The sequence below is a fragment of the Macaca fascicularis genome, chromosome 1 (assembly GCF_037993035.2).
Source record: "Macaca fascicularis isolate 582-1 chromosome 1, T2T-MFA8v1.1".
Classification (NCBI taxonomy): domain Eukaryota; kingdom Metazoa; phylum Chordata; class Mammalia; order Primates; family Cercopithecidae; genus Macaca; species Macaca fascicularis.
The window spans coordinates 67046086-67053463 of record NC_088375.1 but is presented as its reverse complement, the minus strand read 5'-3'; the positions used below and the strand labels follow the sequence as shown (position 1 = coordinate 67053463).

The 7378-nt window shown below is 42.3% G+C and overlaps 1 pseudogene; it reads right to left on the bottom strand.

The window, feature by feature from the left end:
* Positions 1 to 5952: 5952 nt before the first annotated feature.
* On the bottom strand, positions 5953 to 7143 carry LOC102124224 (transcription factor Dp-1 pseudogene; annotated as a pseudogene).
* Between the last annotated feature and the right edge of the window lie 235 nt (positions 7144 to 7378).

The following is a 7378-nucleotide window of genomic DNA, read 5'->3' as shown; positions in this document are numbered from 1 at the left end:
TGTTAGAAATACTCTAATCCTTTCTAAATCAGGTGTCTGTGCACCTATTTCCATATAGATATCTTAGGAGCATGAGTGATAATTTATTCTCATAATCTGCCTACAAAAGAAGGTGGTTCCTCCTTCCTCTGCCAGCCTTGCCCAGATGAAAGGGCCAGAGCCTCCTGCATGCTTCTGAGGCCAGCTGTGGGAAATCAACTGAGATTTTTGAAGAGAAATAAGCCTTTTTAGTCTTTGAAGAAATATCTGTAGAACCCACACTCTGGTAGACAACTTCCAGAGGTCACTTAATTCTGCATGGAGTTTCTAACTCAACATGTATATATGGGTCATGTTTCTTCCTTTGGAAAGGCAGATTTGACAAGTTAATATTATCTCACAGAACACACACTCTTCATATGAGAGGTGCTGTAGTGATTCAGAGTTGTTTTTCAAGGGTTCGTGGGCTAGACTGGAATCTCTCACATGCAGGAAGAACATTGATGAGGCATCCATCCTGTCTGACCTCAATCCTTCCTGCAGCCTTGAAGCCCAATATTCCTGAGTTGAACTTTAAAACCTGCCCCAGGTTGGAGATTCTTGCTCCACTTTCTGCAGGCTAAAGAAGTAAGATTCTTCTAATTGTTTTTCATCTGTGATGGTTTTACAAGTGAGGAAGAGCTTATAAGTCTCTTTTACAGTTCATTACAACTGAGAAACCTTATTTAGTCAAAGAAAATTGTCCTTTGGGGAATGATTAGAATTTGCAAGGAGTAAAATCTTTTGGGAGTAGAAAACATTCTCTGCATGGTACAGAAAACAAAAACAAAATCCCCAAACCTACTCCACAATACAATTTCTCATTAAGTAAATGAAATGGCCTTTTCCTTTTCTCAACTCAACCCTATGAGTTTTAATCAATTTAGTTTCTGCTCTCCTGTCCTTGTTTTCTATTTTTCTCCAGTGGATCACTTCTGGTTTCAGTACCATAAAAGGATAGACTTTCTAAAAGTTGGAAAATCCAAAGTTAAAATATATAGCCTTGAATCATAGTTATTAAAAGTTCCTATGCAGTGTCTTAGATGGGTGAGATCAAGCAAGTCAGACTCAAAAGGGGATTGAACTCTTCTTACCAGGAGAAATTAGCATCCTGTTATCTATAAATAGGTCATCCCCATCAGAAATCATCATAGGCGTGACCTTTGTAGTCATCACTGACATAATCTTTATTTCCAAAATCTTTTTCTACTCCTGTAGTTCATCCTGGCCTCTTCTGGCTTGAAACAATCTCTTTCAGGAACTTTGGAGTCCATAATCTTGACTTCTTTACCAAGGCAGCTCACGTTGCTTCTTTTTCTGGTCTTGACTATATTCAAATTCCACTGTCCTAACTAAATACTATCACGTAGATAAAAGTAAAGGGATTTCTAATATCAAGAGGCTCAGAGATGTAGCCCTGATATGATGTGCTCAATCATAGGAGGAGTAGCAGGGAATGAAGGGGCTGTGTAGAGTTTCTCAACACTTCATGGAAAGTTAGAATATCTGCCTGAATGCTCCATGTGAGGTCTAATAAATTTTTCTGATCAATTGTACATGTGCTAAACGATAATTTGAAGCATGTTTGAAAGATACGGTTCTATGTTTAGGCAGTTTTGACAGTCATTTATTATAAATACCGTCTTGGTTTATGTCACTCTCCCTAAACTAAGTTTGAGGTGCAAAATTCTGGTTTTGGATTCTGAAGGCTTGCTTTCCAATGCTCTCTCTGTGGCAATCAATTGTGTGATCTTTGGTAAGTCATACAGTGGCTCTGGGACAATTTCACATTTGAAAAATGTGGAAATAGGGCTGGGTGACCAAGGAGGGAGTTAAAGAGCTAGGCAAGCACAGTGTTTTACACTGATTGTCCCAGGATAAGTTTATAGACCTTGTTGGGCTTCAGTTTCATCAGGACATTTTAGTGAATGACAGCTTTCTGTGCTCACCCCAACAAGTCCTATTCAGTAGTGTTTGCAGGGAGAAGCAGTCCAGTTGCTCATTTAATCAGTCAAGTTGCTTATTTAATCAGTGTGTTAGGTGATTTTGATGTTCAGGGTCCTCACACCATACCTTGAGAAACTTACCCAGGGAGGTATAATTCAGAGTCCCAGAGAACCTCTCCTTTCCATCCCATCACTAGCACTAGAAAGGTCCTTGAGGGGTACAAAGGGAAGACTTCTCATTGGGCTTAAAGCCCAAATGTCTGAGATAAAAGCAATCACACTAATGAATAACTAACAAGCATGGGTCCTTTCCAGATCAGGTTTTGAAAAGGCCAGTACAAACCAGCTGTGGCCAGTCAATACTAGCCTAAACTAGTTGGGCCATCACAGCCTATTTAAACTGATTGTGATCAGTTGAAACTACTCTACACTGATCAGGTCCATCCATGACTAGTCAGAACCATCATAGACTGATTGTAGCTGGTCAAAATCAGTTGAAACCAGTTAGGTTCGGCCATAGCCAGTGTAAACCAGCTGTGACCCAGTAAAGCTGGTCAAAACAAATTGGAACAGGCAGTAATGGAGCAAAACCAGCATAAATCTGTTGTGCCCAGTTCAAACCACTCTAAACTGGTCATGCCCTTTAATAACCATTAGAAACTGGTGTTATGGGCCACTTAATACTGGCCTAGACCAGTTGCAGCCAGTCAGAACAGGTCTAAACCATTTGTGGCTAGTTATAACCAGTCAAAATGGTAAGAGCCTGCCATGAACAATCAGAACCAGTATAAACTGGTTGTAACAAGTCACAGTTGAACCTAGCTGAAACCAGCATCAATATTTTGCAGCTGGTTCGCCAGGCGCACTGGCTCACGCCTGTAATCCAAGAACTTTGGGAGGCTGAGGCGGGTGGATCATGAGGTCAGGAGATTGAGACCGTCCTGGCTAACATGGTGAAATCCCCTCTCTACTAAAAATACACAAAATTAGCCGGGCATGGTGGTGGGCACCTGTAGTCCCAGCTACTCGGGAGGCTGAGGCAGGAGGATGGCGGTGAACCCAGGAGGCAGAGCTTGCAGTGAGCTGAGATCGCGCCACTGCACTCCAGCCTGGGCGACAGAAGGAGACTCCGTCTGTCTGTCTGTCTCTCTCTCTCTCTCTGTCTATATATATATATATATTTGGTGAAAAGTGGTCTAAAGCAGTTGTGGCCACTTGAAATTGGTTAGAATCATCAATGACTGATTGAAACCCAGCAAAACTGGTTGTGGATGGTCTATGCAGGGTTTAAACCAGTCATAGCCAATCATAGTTGGTTCAGGCAAATTATGGCAGGTCAAAATCAGCCAAAACCAATTGCAGCTGATCAGAGGCAGCCTAAACTGGTTGAAGTTAGTCTAAACTGGTCAGAACCTGCCATGACCAGTCAGAATAGGCATAAACCAATTGCAGTTGGTCAAAATGAGTAATGAGTCAAAACTGATTGAGGCTGGGCATAGGTGGTCTAAAACAGTTGTGGCCAATTAAAATAAGTTGTGACCAGCCACAACCAGCTTAAATTGTCTACATCCAGTCAGAACTGGTTTGAACTTATTATGGCCTGTTGAAATCAGTCAAAACTGCTTGAATAAAAAACCACGACCAGTGAGAAACACAGAAATAAACCAGGGCCACTGAAAATTGGCCTAAATCAGTTATACCCTGTTAAAGCCAGTCTAAACCAGTTGTGGCTGGTCATAATAGGTCCAAACTGGTTTGGGACAGTCAAAACTGGTCTAAACCATTTGTAACAGACCATGACCAGTCAGAAATGGCCAAAATCAACTGTGGCTGGTAAAAATCAGCCTAAACCAGTTGTTCCATATTCAATCTGTCTAACCCTGTCATGGTTGGTCATATGAATCCAAACTAATTGTGGCCAGAAGAAACCAGCCTAAACAGATTGTAGCCAGTTAGAGTCAGCGTAAATCATTTGTGGCCAGTTAAAACTCATCTAAATCAGTTGGAAATAGCCCAGACCAGAAAGAACTGGTATAAACAGGTGGGGACCGGTCACAACTGGTTGAAGCTGATCTCGGCCAGTTTAGACTAGCTTTTAGCTAGTTTCTCCTGGTTTTGACTCATTATGTATGGCTTCAACGTTATGATGGGCAGTGTCCAGGGATAAACAGCAGTGTCCAGCGCTGACTGCTCATGACTGTTCATAGAACAGTGGCAGCACATGATGAACAGCAAGCCATAGATTACTGGAGTTCCTCAAATTAAAAATAAACTTTTGTGAATTGTGGTTTTGATTTGCCTATACCTTGTGAGTAATGATGCTGAACATATTTTCATGTGCTTCTTGGACATTTACAAACTGTTTTTGTAGAAATGGCTACTGAAGTCCTTGCTCAATGTTTAAAGTAGTTGAAACTGGCTTTGTTGCTTCTTGCTTGTGCAGAAGCTTTTTCGCTTTATGTGATTCCATTTGTCAAATTTTGCTTTTGTTGCCTGTGTTTTTGAGGTCTTACTCCAGAAATCTGTGTCCAGAACAATATTCTGGAGTGTTTCTCCAATGTTTTCTTCTAGTAGTTGCATAGTTTTAAGTCTTAAATTTACAGCCTCAATCGATTTTCATTTGTTTATATGACAAGAAATAGGAGTCTACTTTCATTCTTCTGCATAAGGATATCCAGTTTTCCCAGTGCTATTCATTGAAGAGACTATCCTTTTCCCAAAGTATGTTATTGATGCCTTTGTTGAAAATGAGTTAACTGTATATTTGTGAATTTATTTCTGGGTTCTCTATGTTTACTTTTTTATTTTTTTAAATGCCCATGCATGTTTTATTAATAAAAACTAACAGTGTCAAGTTAAACAAGTCAAACAATGAAAGTCTTTTTTTATTCCATAAAATATCGCAGAAAAGTTTGTGTTTCAATAAAAAGACTCATTCTAGAACAGGTAGCTAATGTGCAGTTAATGGGTTTTGTGAATAAATTTTAAGAGGCTACTGCCTGTCCTTAAATTTGTCTTTTTATATAAAAAAAGAACTATTAAAAATGATTGGCATATTTTGAGTTAAAAATTGTTAAAACATTCCCTATATTTAATTTCAATTTTATAATAGATTACAGAAGATGCTTATGAAACAAACACAACATTTGTTTCAGTACGTGTCTTTAAATGATAGACTTGTAAGTATGTAAACAACTATATAATAAAAGGGTTTCAAACGCTGCCTGTAAGAAATCAGGCAAATTTTACCATAAGCAATAAACCATTCCAAGTCTTCCAAGCCTGCTAGACAGTCTCCATAGCCGCACCAGCGTGGCAATAAGCTTTAACCAAACAAAACAAAAACAAACAAAAACACTTTGCAATTTGTTGCTGCAAAATAGGGAGAGAAAAGAGTGTATAAACTTGATGGAATCACAACAGTCAATATAATTTAAGGGAGAATAAAGTCAGTAAGGTTGATGGTGTTTATTGTTTAGAAAGTCGAATTCTGCTGTTTGCTTGGGGCTCTTGGACACCGTGCCACTGAACAAATGGACAACTCCGCAGAGTCTCACTCTCTGCCAGCGTGGGTGCTGTCCAGACTCACGGCAAATAAATGGCATTCGGTGCTCACCATCCACAACAGGAGGGCGTTTTATTTTCATGTATGAGGATGAAATACAGTTTCTTCAGCAAACTCAGCAAAAACCGTTAAGGGGCAAAAAATAAGTCTGCACTTAAAGAAAAACAGAAAATGAAAAAACACAAAATCCTAAAGAGTAAATAAACGCCCCTCATCAGCACACTGGTATCAAAACACACATCCACAGCATGTCTTACTCCTACGTGAAACAATCCTTGCTTATCGGAGGTGCATATCTAAATTCAACGGCTTACCAATATCTTCTTAGGAGTAGGCCAAAAGGAAACAGAAAACCCACATTAAAAAAAAAAGTTTCTTTTCCCTAAACGTTTTCTTGAAGCTGAATGTGAAGTGGAGAGGACGTCAGTCATCCTCGTTGTTCTCGTTGAAGTCGTCATCCTCATCATTCTCCCAGACGCAGGACACCGTACTGAGGTTGGAGCTTGTGGCCAGCATCCCATCTGCACCGTTGGTCAGGTCACTGGCAGAGAGTTTCGTGCCGTTAGACATGGAACGTGCCGTCGTGATGAACACGCCTCCAACAGTTAGTTCCCTGAGCCATTTCTGTCACGTACAGCTCCAGGGCCTCTGGGACCAGACTTCTGGCCATTTTAAGGTCTTCGGCAGAGCAGCTTCCGGACTCCAGCCCACAAGCCGTGCTCATCCGCTTCAGCACTTCTATGTCATCCTATATTTCAGATGTGTTGTCAAATTTAAACAGATACTCGAGTTTGTCGTTGGAGATGTTGCAGTCGATGACGGTCTTCTTGCTGGTGTTAACGATGATGAGGGCAGGTGGATGAGCGAGCTGGGCGTCCTTGGCCGGCTGGCCTGCTGCTCCTCTTGCTGGTTTCTCTCTTCACCAGATTCTTGAAGGCAATTTGCTGTCGAATAAAAAACCTGAAATTGAGATTTTCTGTTTTATTCTGTCAAGTCTCCTCCGTCTTTCCACCTCTAAGTTCTGACATTCCTGAGTCGAGTTGGTGGGCAGACCAACCCACTTGATCTCCTTTTTCTCCTTGGAGATGATGTTCATGGCCATCAGCACGTTTAAGGCATCATAGATGCGCCGTCTTATTCTGGTCATAAGCTGACTCACTTGGTAAGATCTGGTTGCCGGCAGCACTGAACTCTGCGACCAGCTCTTCCACCACTTCGTGGTAGGAAGTGGTCCCTTTCCACGGCACCTTGTCTCAGACCTTCATGGAGAAATGCCACAGGCCTTGCTATTCTTTTCTCCTTTCCTGTTGCGCTTCCCGGCAGACCAACCACGGCTGGTTCTGAGAGGTAAAGTGAGTGCTGGCTGTGTGTGGGCTTCCTACCACGAGGATATTTGACGCTGCCGGTTTCTGAGGTGTACCGGTTACCACTTGCTGGGCAATGTTGACATTGAACTGTACAAAGGTTTTCGGCAAGAGCTGCTTCCCGAGCGGGTTGACAATGGAGGAGTGAACTGTCACAAGGGACACCAACGCCTTTTCCCGGACTAAGGTTCTGGTCTATGAAGACCTTGAGTTCTCCGTTGGCTTCAATTAGACCGGCAACTTTCGCCATGTTACCAGATCTGGGAAATCAATGCTGTAAACGATCACCCTCCCAGAGAAGAAAAATAATGTTTCTGGGCGCAGCCCCTGCGTCCCGGAGCAACATGCAGACTCGCGGGACCACCCCAGACCCCGGCGGCGCCGGCCCAGCTGACAGGTAACTCTAACAAGTGGGCTTCCGGGATCCGAGTCGCGCGCCTGTCGCTAGGCCTCCGGCCGCCTCTGCACGTCTCCCGCGCGCGCTG